The sequence below is a fragment of the Dermacentor silvarum genome, chromosome 5, assembly GCF_013339745.2.
Source record: "Dermacentor silvarum isolate Dsil-2018 chromosome 5, BIME_Dsil_1.4, whole genome shotgun sequence".
NCBI classification, from domain to species: Eukaryota; Metazoa; Arthropoda; class Arachnida; order Ixodida; family Ixodidae; genus Dermacentor; species Dermacentor silvarum.
In genome coordinates this window covers 117,782,219-117,794,276 of record NC_051158.1, presented here as the reverse complement: position 1 = coordinate 117,794,276, position 12,058 = coordinate 117,782,219, and positions in this window count along the sequence as shown.

Genomic DNA, 12,058 nt, shown 5'->3' with positions numbered 1-12,058 from the left:
AATGCCGTCGATTCCGCCCTCACACCTTCGCAGCACAAGGAGATCGTGCAACTCCTGCAGCGTTTTCGAGCCTCCTTCGACCACATGCAGCCAGTCTTCCTTAGGTAGAACCTCAGCAGTTGTTCATCGCATCGATACCGGTCAACAAGCACCATTGCGCCAGCGCCCATACCGTGTGTCGACTGCAGAAAGCCGTGTAATCGATGAACAGGTAGACGATATGCTGAAACGTGGAATAATCCAGCCCTCCAGCAGTCCCTGGGCCTCTCCAGTTGTGCGGGTGAAGAAAAAGGACGGATCCATCAGGTTATGCGTGGATTACCGACGTCTTAATCGAATAACGCGCAAGGATGTGTACCCTCTACCACGCATCGACGATGCGCTGGACTGCCTACAGGGAGCAGAATTCTTCTCGTCCTTAGATCTGCGCTCGGGATACTGGCGGGTACCGATGGCGGAGGCCGATCGCGAAAAAACGGCTTTTGTGACGCCCGATGGCCTGTATGAGTTCACAGTCATGCCCTTCAGCCTCTGCAACGCGCCAGCTACTTTCGAGCGCATGATGGACACGATCCTTCGAGGCCTCAAGTGGTATATTTGCCTTTGCTATTTAGACGACGTTGTGGTCTTTTCCTCCGATTTTGCTTCCCATCTAACTTGCCTCGAACAAGTGCTCGCTTGCCTCTCAGATGCAGGACAACTGAACTTGAAGAAATGCCACTTCGCCGCTCGAAAGCTTACAATTCTAGGGCATGTTGTTTCGAAGGATGGTATTCTCCCCGACCCTGCCAAACTTACAGCCGTTTCAGCGTTTCCCAAACCACGTACCATGAAAGATCTCCGCAGCTTTATCGGCCTATGCTCTTATTTCCGCCGCTTTATTCGCAATTTCGCCATGATCATCAACCCTTTGACCAAGCTCCTCGCTGGCAGTAATAACCTTTCGGAATGGTCTCCTGCTTGCGACGACGCTTTCAACGAATTGCGCCGTCTCCTTACGTCGCCTCCTATACTGCGACACTTCGACCCCTCTGCACCCACTGAGATCCACACGGACGCCAGCGGTGTCGGGTTAGGCGCTATTCTTGCTCAACGGAAAGATGGGTTTGAAGAGTACTTCGTTGCCTATGCAAGCCGAACTCTCAACAAAGCCGAAGGCAACTATTCTGTCACTGAAAACGAATGTCTTGCCATAATTTGGGCCATAGAGAAATTTCGTCCTTACGTGTACGGGCGCCCATTCGACGTAGTGACCGACCACCACGCCCTGTGCTGGTTGTCGTCACTGAAAGATCCAAGTGGTCGCCTCGCTCGATGGGCATTGTGCCTCCAGGAATACGACATCCGCGTCGTGTATCGCTCTGGTCGGAAACATTCGGATGCAGACGCCCTCTCCCGTTCGCCCCTGCCTCCCGACCCTGTCTGCTTCACAAATACTACCTGTGATACCACCGCTGTTGCCATCTCTGACATGCCATCTGAGCAGCGCAAGGACCCGTGGGTGACATCCATTCTAGACTTTCAGTCTGGCCGGACTTCTGCTCCCACTTCTCGGACGTTGCGTCGACAGGCTGAGCACTTCACCACTCGGGAAGACGTGCTGTACCGCCGGAACTACACCCCCGGCGACCGTAAGTGGCTCCTCGTCATTCCCCGCCATCTGCGCTCCGAAATCTGCTCCACTTTCCACGACGACCCACAATGTGGTCACGCAGGCTTCCTGAAGACGTATTCACGTATTCGGCTTCGGTACTACTGGCGTGGCATGTACCGTTATGTTCGACAGTATGTTCAATCATGTTCCACGTGCCAGCGACGCAAGACTCCTCCTCAAACCGCCGCCGGCACCTTATTACCTCTGCCATGCCCCGCCCGACCATTTGACCGCGTCGGTATCGACATCTACGGTCCCCTTACCAGTGCACCAGACGGTAACCGTTGGATAATCGGTGCCGTTGATCACCTCACACGGTATGCCGAAACTTCACCTCTCCCATCGTCCACAGCAAAACACGTTGCCACTTTCATCCTTCACAATCTCGTCCTTCGTCATGGAGCTCCTCGTAAGTTGCTGAGTGACCGTGGTCGTGTGTTCCTCTCCGACGTCATCGCAGCATTGCTTCGTGAATGCCGCGTCGTTCACCACACCACCAGTGCCTATCATCCACAGACAAACGGGATGACAGAACGTTTTAACCGAACGCTGGGCGACATGCTCGCTATGTACGTCTCGTCAGACCACTCTAATTGGGACCGAGTGCTACCTTTTGTTACGTTCGCTTACAACACCGCCGTTCAAAGCACAACTGGATTCTCCCCTTTCTTTCTCCTTCACGGACGCGAACCTTCTTGCACCATGGACACTATTCTTTTATACCGGCCCGATGCCTCAGAATTCCACAACTCTATCTCAAGCAGCTACATACGCTGAAGAATGCCGCCAACTTGCACGTTCATTCACATCACAAGACCAGTGGCGCCAGAAGCAACATCACGATGCATCCGCTACGACTACGTGCTATTCTCCTGGCTCGCTCGTCTGGCTGCGTGTCCCGTCCACTACACCTGGCCTTTCAACGAAGCTGGTCTCCAAGTACCAGGGTCCATATCGTGTACTTCAACAAACATCTCCGGTGAACTACCTCATCGAGCCATTAGAACCGTCTTCTGACCATCGTCGTCGCGGCCAAGAAATTGTCCACATGTCCCGACTCAAACAGTGCTACGATCCCCCTGTGTTTTCTTGCCCCTAGGTCGCCAGGATGGCTCCTTATTCCGCGGGGGGTAATTGTACTGAAGGCGAATGACCGCGCTTCGATGTCTGGGAAAAGACGACGACGATGAGTGGTGGTTGTTGTTGACGCTCTAGCTCGCGCTCGCCAGTAACCAGACCTGCTTTTCGAATAGCCTTCTCCAACGCCACGTCCAAGCCTGCTCGAAGACCAACACCCCCATTTTAAGGGATTCGAAAATATAACAGGATCGAGAAAGTGTAGGAGGAGGAAAAAGTCAAGATGCTCTATTTGGCATATTTAGAGTATTTACAGCGACTGATGGCGTTGAACGAACAGAAACGTTCGCCAGGATACTGAAGGGCCAACAAGAACAACCGGTGTTCTTGTTGTCTTTCTCTTCTTGTCCGTCTCGGGGCAGTTTGCGTGTATTTGCGGGCATCTTTCACGCTCGGAAAAACACTGTTAGGTAGCACGTATTGAGCACCAGGCAGCTGTACATGTGCAGGGTTCGGAAAGCTGGTCAGGCTCCAGGCACCCACCCCCCGGACAAATTAAAACTTTCCGCTTATGTACTCGAGCATCTATTCGCCTGCGTCAGGACAAGTTTGCCCGACAGATGAGAGAAAAAAAACGGAATCAACATACGAAAATTATGCTCGCGTCGCAGCGCGCGTTGACGCTCTGTGATCAAAACATTGTCATGCCAGACGGCAGTCATTGGGAGTTGTCTTGTCACCGGTGTTGCAGTGTCTCTCACACACATACACACGCACACACCTCCACGCAAACACCCACCCACCCACAAGCACACATACACACACATCCATACATCAACACACACGAAAACGCACACAAGCACAACCACAAGTGCACATACACGCACACACGCACCCATAAACACACACGCCAACTAACACAGACAAAACACACACACCCACGCACACAAAGACAGCAGGATTGAGCTTTTTTGCGAAATCACAAACGTATTTTCAGCGCAGCAGTTTCTTTAGAGCAGTTGTATTAAGAATTTCACTTTTCCTGAGACGAAACTACATACACTTCAAAGCGCTGCTCACATATATGAATGATCTGTTTGATATACTGCCTGCATATAACACTTTTGGACGCCTTATTTAAAATTTTTAAAGAAGACTGTATTGATCCACACGCATTTTACTTCAAGTACGATTTGCAATGTGTTCCCCCTATTTCGCTAAATTTTATCTCGGTTCTTCCAGGGCCGTAGGCTAAATTTTGTGCCGCTCGCTTACAACGCTCCGGAGAGCTGGCATACAAATTTATTTCAAATGCTGCATTTATTCCACCCATTTAGAACTTTCCTACACATCACCCATGTCGTGCCAATTATTTTCATCAAATATAAACAAGGTGACTTGTTTAGTTCACTGAGGACTCCAGGGAAATTAACTACGAACCTTTCATAGCACGTGAAAATAGGGAAATAATGAGGGTTCAGTAATGATTTGCAATGCTTCTTGTTCAGCCAGAATCGTTAGAGTCTCGCCACGCATGGATGGGTGGAAAAACTTTATTATTTATCGAGGGAGGGGTAAAGGGGAATAAGGGTGAAAGGGATAAGGGTAAGGGGGAATAAGGGTTGGGTGAAAGGGAGCTGGTGGGTGGGTCCCTTAGTCCAGGACACCAGTGATCCTTGCTAGCCTCTGCGCCTGGTCCAAGAGTTTGGGCCTCCAGCTCCGGTTGGGCGAGGAAGAGTCTCCCACGGCTCCCTACTGTAGGTAAGTATGTGACGCGAGTTTGCTTCCTGTGGTCTATTCGTGCATTCCCACGTCACATGTGGTAGTGACGGCCATGCACCACACCATGGACAAGCGCCGGCATGCAGTGTGGGATTCATGTGGTGTGCTCTTCCTAAGTGGGGATAGCTGTGTGTTTGTATTCTTCTCTATGCGCGGGCTTCTTGTACCCCCAGTTGCCGATGCGAGCGGGGGGGGGGGGGGGGGGAGGGCAAGGCGCTCTCTTGTGCGACGTTGGTGCTCGAGGATGTCTCGGACCGTAAGTGGCCACGCATTGCACTCAACATGCGCCCCATTTCTATCAAATGTAAACTCGGTGCATGTGAATCAGAGTTCTCTCAGGACAATAAGACACGAAGCTAATAATGGCAATATGACGGTTTCAAACATTCGCTGAAGGTTTTTTTTACAAAGGCTGTAATTACCCCAAACTCTTGATTTTTGCACACGCATTACGCATAAGGTGCTCCGCATTCTCTCAACATTTTGACCTTGTGGCGCATTCAGTTCTTTCAGGACACCGGGAAAACTTCCTTAGCGATTTGGAATAAACGTTTGTAAAGCTTTGGAAGGCTTGTATAAGTAATTTTCTACAATACTGTAATCACCCTGCACACTTCAAACTATCGGCACACGTCACCCATAACATGAGCCCCATCCTCTGCAAATATATAACTGCTACCGTCTTTTGTTCTCCAAGAGCAGCGGGGAAACCTTGAACCCGATTTCATATAACGCCTCTAAACAGGCAGAAAACTAGGGCATAGTAATTTTCATTTAGACTCTACATGACCCAACCACTTTAAAATTGGCCTGCACATCACCCCTAGCTTATTCCTACCATCCATTCTCTCTAAATATAAAGTTGATGAATAGTATGCTTGTTTCGGGACACCGTCAAATCTGGCATGTAATGTTTTCGAGCCATTCTAATTTACTGTCCTAACATCTTCTTTGTAACAGAAGCCTGATGGAATGCTGAAATCGATCTGGAATTCCTAGAATGCACACATCAGCTATTTATGAGTGTCAGTGGTGCAAGTTGACACAGAGAAGTGATGAAACAAAACAAACACCTGAAAAATAAGCTTTATTTTCTCATACTGTTCTCTTTCAAAATGTTTAGCTTCATGTTCTCCTTTAGTTGTGTCATCTGTAATCGCAATCAGGTTTGTAAGGCTTGTAGACATTAATTATAGGCCCCAGACATTCTGACAGCAGTGTTGAGAGACAGTTCTTGTAGCCACCCCGCACATGCTCTTCTACTACCCAAAGCGCACATGGCGGCTTTTCTGAAAAAAAGAAGGCATATATATGTTAATAACACTAAAACTAAGATGCTGCCTTAAACGCTAGTAAATAACGTTTTGATGAGGGTACTTATTACGGTCATAGTAGATACCCAGAAAGCTGTTATGTGGATAGGAAGTGGGTTCATGTGAAGCAAACGAGAGGTGTTGTTAAAAACGGCTTTGGTGTGGGTACACTTCCTATCACTAAGCTTTGCAGAAGTGAAATGAATGCAATAATAACTGAAGCCAATAGCGAAAGAAAGTGGATGCCTACTTGCAGCCAGGTGCAAGCGTTCCCTGCAACCTGAAATGGGCTCATATTTACAGGTGCCTTAGGGATATGGTTATTAAAAAAATATTCAGGGGCTGCTAGATACCAACTTTTCCGACATTGATGGTCTCTTTTTTCTTTTACTATCGAAAACCATAACTATTGCAAGGTTTCTTATTTCAGTATTTTGCAAAATACCAACAGGAACAGTACCGTGGTCGAAAAATCAGGAGAAAATAACTTTTGCCTCCTAACTAGACTGCTTGCTGGTGACTACTTGTAGCCAATTCGATTATCTGCATGAGAAACTTGGAGGACGCTTAAGCTTCGCCTTTAAGAGTTGAACGCGATAGCGTTATCGGGACCCGTTCGCATCGCATCGTTCGCGTACGGCAAGTAGGCTTCATTCACTGCAACATTGAACGTGTGAAAGCCAGCTTACAAAGACTAAGCTTACACTGATCCCCTTAAAGTCGGCTTCACGTTTAAACTGAAATGCATTGCTGGAAAGAAGTTTTTCCGGGGGCAATATAAGTGGTCTTATACTAAAATGTGAAGGCCCTAGCATCTTTTTTATTATTTTATTAATTGTTTACTATTGCCCCGACGCGCGCAGGTCTGGTAGAAATGTTTGAGTTTGCTCGTAGCAGAATTAGGTTTTCTCGTACATTCAAATTACAATCCGACGGCGAATCTGACGCCGAATGGTAAAGTCCTACTTTACCATTTTTCTGACGGATTTCACAGTGAGAAATTCAATTTTTGTTCACTAAAACCTTGCACCACGTGGAAGGCCTGCGCGGTCGATGTGGTTTGATGATTTTTTCCGCCACCCGCGATCACACGCTGGTTGCCGACGCCAGATTTGCTGCGTTAAATGCTATCGCGTTAATATAGCAGTAATCACCATAACACTCAGACTTTCGGAGTTATCTCAATGCGACGCTGCATACGCCTGTGTATCGTGTGTTGGGTGTGCGTTAAAGAACCCCCCGGTGGCCAAATTTATCTCGAGTACGAGAAAGAAAAAAAATCGCTGACATGCGCATTCTACTTGCATAGATGTAGCAAGAAAGCACACGCTGTCATGGACGTGAGCCTACATCTTTCAAGAGTAATGGATGACGCAGTAAAAAATTATGTGTAGTTAGGCGCTCTCTTGAGCCACCTTCTATTTTTACTCACTATTTGTTTCTTGTACATGAGCTGCAACGATGCAGGAAGGTTCAGCGTACAAAATTTCGTAGCTCTTTTGTACTCCTTCTGGGAGTGATCCATGATCTGAAAAAAAAAAAAAGCGCAAGAGCGTTGTGTTGAATTTCCCGTTGCTCCTTTACGCCTAATGACACACAGTTCACCCAACAGAAGAGGTTTGTGAGAGGAGCAGTGTACTTGGGTGAGTGGTTCGCACCTTGCACTAGCGGCCAAGTCTTCTCTGTCATCAAATCACACAGATAATCACCACCCTTCGTGCAGTCAGACACTGCAGGCAGCTCAGGCAATTGACACCTCACGAGAATATGCTTAAAGCTCTGCCAGCACTCATTGAAAAGAATGAGATGAAAACAGGTGCATAAACGAAGAACACAATTGACATAAAAGATGTCGCAAGCTCGCTAGACAAAATGCACGAAAACATTTCAAAACTGCGAGCAGAAATGAAGAAAAGAGAAGTTGTAATTTAAAACATAACGTAGAAAACATTAACAGAAGAAAATTCGATCACTAATCAAAGTAAGACAAGAATTCAAACCGAAAGGATAATCAACCGCACAGAGACCATTCTTGTCATGACAAGAAAGCACACTGAATAACTTTCTTGTTACTCGTAAGAAGAAACACCTAACAAGGTAACGATCCTAAATCCAAAGAACAATGACATCCCTAGGGAACATGCATGGACACAAACCCCAGCATGCATGTAAGTGTCGAAAATAAAAGAAAGCTCTCCGCCTGAAAATTAAACAACAATCTGGCAATGTAAGTGCAGATGCTACAGAAAGAAAAAGAACACTGCTGTTGCAGCGAGTTAGACACAAAACCAGACCGCTGATATAGTCATGTTGAAGAAATCGAAATAAATAATAACAATTTGAGGCTGCCAGTTATTTCAACCATCCAATATTGAAACAAGGAAAAGTTGGATGAAAAGCTATAATATCAACGCACTGCGCATGTGAATGATTTGGCGGTGGTACAGATTTGCTCGGCAGGAGGGAGTGTACGGTGGGTCAGAAGTATGTTGCAGTCAAGTACCGGATCATGAAAACCACACAGGAAATCGTTTTCGTAAACATTTACTGCCTTTCTAACAAGCCGAATTAGGTAGCTCGAAAATCCACAAAGGGACGCAAAACATGCACTTTGCTTCGAGCAAGGGGCTTCAGAAGACCAAGCACAGCTTGTGGATGTGACTGAACAGCACCAAATGGCAGGAAGTTAGATGACGTTGTGAACAACGTACATGTTACTGTACTAATGATACCATGATGGCTACTAGTAGAGGCCATAGCGTCGAGAAGGATATAATACTGGTCATTATAACGTGGTTTGGGGACGCATGAAGGCTATATGGGAAAACCGCAGGGTGTATTTTTGTGTTTCCTAAAATCTCGGGAATGGTGTTTGGCTTTGAGTGGTTTTCCATTGAAGTGGGTAGGGCTGGGGTAGAATGCGGTCAACTTTTGTAGGCTTTTTGTCCGTTAGGTGAAGAAGAAGAAGAGCCGAGCGGAGCAGACGTGCTTCGCGTGGGCTCCGTCGACTTTCATTATTCTTGTAAGAAATCCACATCGGAGAACCGAAGTCTTTGTCGGAAGACCTTCGGTAGGCGAGGTGTTTGGCCGCCTTTGCCGCCGCTCGCTCGCTTGCTACGGTTTCTCAACGCTCGCTATGGCGCACATCGCTGGATCCCAGCCGGCCGCTACTACTTCTACTGGAGGGAGTGGAGGTGGAGTTGTTGCTAAAGCCCCAGCCGCCACCGGTTCAAGCTGCCGCCGGGCCTTCGTCGCAAGAAACCACAGCCATGGACTTCCAAGACATCTCGGAAGATCGCCATAGCGACTCTGCCATGCATTATGGACGAGGACCTTTCGCAAGGGACGCCATCGGAATGTCCATATTCCAATTAGTTGGTCTTTACACCTCAAGCGAAGAACGAAGCAGAAGCTCGCCAGAGGCGAGCAAGTACGCGTGGCAGGCAGGGTGATCTCTCCGCTATCACCCTCTTGCGTCATCGCGTTATCATCAATATCCTACGCAGCTGCAAGCGCTGTGGCATGAAAGAAGCCTTCTTTTAAGAAGAAGTGAGGACTCCCCCCCCGCCCCCCCCTGTCACGTAGCGAATTCAATATCATTATCCGATCCAAGAAAGGCCTTCAGGTGAAGAGTTTCACCAACCACCAAATCTCCAAAACCGTCTCGGCCGCCTGCGGAAGGAAAGTCCACGATTCGCATTTCCTCGTGCTCTTGAGTCCCGGTTTCAACATAATCATTGTTAGTACGTCAGATCAGGAGGTCGCGGTCATTGCGTGCAAAATCACGCGGATTGTGTTGGGCGGCAACCTTTACGAAGTCAACTCTTACCTTGCAGCACGTACCGGACGGAGTGGCCCGGGGCGTCATTCGCGGAATCGACCCGGATACCCTGCCCGAGGAGCTTATGACCCACCTAAGTGTGAGAACCCAAGGCGTGGGAATTGTTATCGATACCCTAGCGGGACAAGAAGCTCTCGTCCAGCAAGTTCGTCGAGCAGCCATGGTCAGTGGGGTCCTGGAATGTGGTAACCACCCGCTCGACCTCAAGAGCAACGACCTCGATGGTCCAAATAAATGTTTCCTCTCTTTGTCTGTTAGCTAACATCATGGGTTTAAAGAATAATTCGACTAGATTACTATGCATAAAATAACAGTTTTGAGGAGAAATAAAGGTTTAGGAGTGAAGCCTCAGCGCTTTTCTGGAGCACCTTTTGAGAACCTCTGTGCCAGTTCACCTTTAGCTCACCTTCGTTGAATATCCCTTCCCTCTCCCTCATTCATACATTCTCCGAAGACACCTTCCCTTATTATGAGAAAGACCAAACACTTACACAGACACACCAAGCATGTAACACAGCCACAACCCCAGATAATGCACGACAAGGAATCAAGCACGTTGTCAAGCTAATTTGAGCGATATGTTTTTAGAAAATACTTGTCGATTTGGGGCTCTATAACGTGAAACGATTCCAGACTGTCTTGATTCCAATTTCAGCAATCAGCCTCCACGATTGGTCAAAACATTTTCGGGCCACTCCAAACTTCGCCTGTCTGTCACGCGACGTCACGAAAACAGCGATGGCTCCCCATCTGATATAACGTGTACACACTGATTATGCATGATTAAACCACACAAAAGAAAAATAATCATTCCTGATTCGACGCCTTTTCACCATTAACCCTCTGCTATTGGTCCAATGTTTTCTGGCTACGCCCACTTCGCCCGTCTGTCGCGCGACCTCACAAAACCGCGAAAACCCACCACGTCAAAGTGACGCGTACGCGAAAAAAAATGCATTAATATGCCGAACAAAACTGAAATTTTTTCTGAATAGCCACAGACGGCCCCGTTCCGAAAGGCATAGAAGATGGCTGCCCGCCGATCGCTCAGGCCCTTGCTACTCGCACCTGCCAGTGAGCATGTATTTATTTCCGCGTGATAAACCTTCTTGCGTGAAAGTAAAACGTTATCGAGCCCTTTCGGCATGCATACGACATCGCTCTGTCAACTCTTCCTTGCTGAGGATCTGTTTTAGCGGCAATCTTATCCTTCCGTTGCAGGCCACCGCGATTTTCGACCAGCCACCGCAAGCTAAGTAAGGCGAAGCGGACAAATCGGAGAAGCCGGCACCATCCTCTTCATGCGGTTTTCTATTTTCACTGTGCTGGCTCGGCCCCATCGAAACCCTCTCCACTAGAGCGTGCTCCTCACCTCTCGTCAGCCAATTAGATAAGAAAAACAGCTGAGTGTAGGCAATGTTATTGGTTTTGAAAGCGAACAAAGGTGACCTCCTATAAACGAGGAGAGAGTTTGACTGGGTTGTTCAGACAACGCTGCGGGTCACCGCCTGATGCTTACGTCGGTGGTTACGTAAATTTGACGTCAGGAGTTTGGAATCAAAACAGTTTGGAATCATTTTACGTTATAGCGCCCCTGGTTGCGTATTGTTGAGCGAAGTAATCGTGTACATAGTCGTTTGATGTTTGTTTTTTCGGTCATACACCAAAAAACTGCACGGGTCAATGTCATTGTTGGTTATCTGACGAAAACATTTGCGAATAAGGTTAGTATCAAATCCTTTCTTCAATGTTTGCTGTAGAACGACCCAAAGAAGACTGCTCTAAAGCACTCCAGAAAGCAATACGCGAGTAATATATACAATCAGTGTTTTTTTTTCTTCAAATACTCTGGATGCCTTTCAGTGTTCTGGGGTTAAGTTTAAAAAGGAGTGAATTTGTTTCCAGGAGCAGAGATTTTTCGAACACACTTCAAACCACCAGACGTATGACAACTGCGAAATACGGAATAGTATACTAGGATAGCAAAATATGCACTTATGACATCCATAATCATCCCCTTAATACTCGCGCTCAAGAATTATTTAATAAATATCTTCGTGTAAGAAGCACACATAATAATATTACCTCATTATGGAATTGAAGCTGACTGGAATGCTTAAAGACAGATCAAACGAGGGAAGACAAGTCGAAGGTAGGACATCTTTAGAGTGAACCTCAGAACGGATGTGTAGCGCGCTCCGAATTTACCTAAACTACGAAACTAACTGCCAAACGAACAATTTTGCTAGTGCTAAGCTATCAGAATCAAGACCTTTACGTCCTAGATGTACATACTCGTAACAAAGGAGGGGAATGTCATGCATCACAACACAATGAATATCTAAAGGGTAGAGGATGGCTACCAGAGGCGGCAGTGGATAAGATATAGAG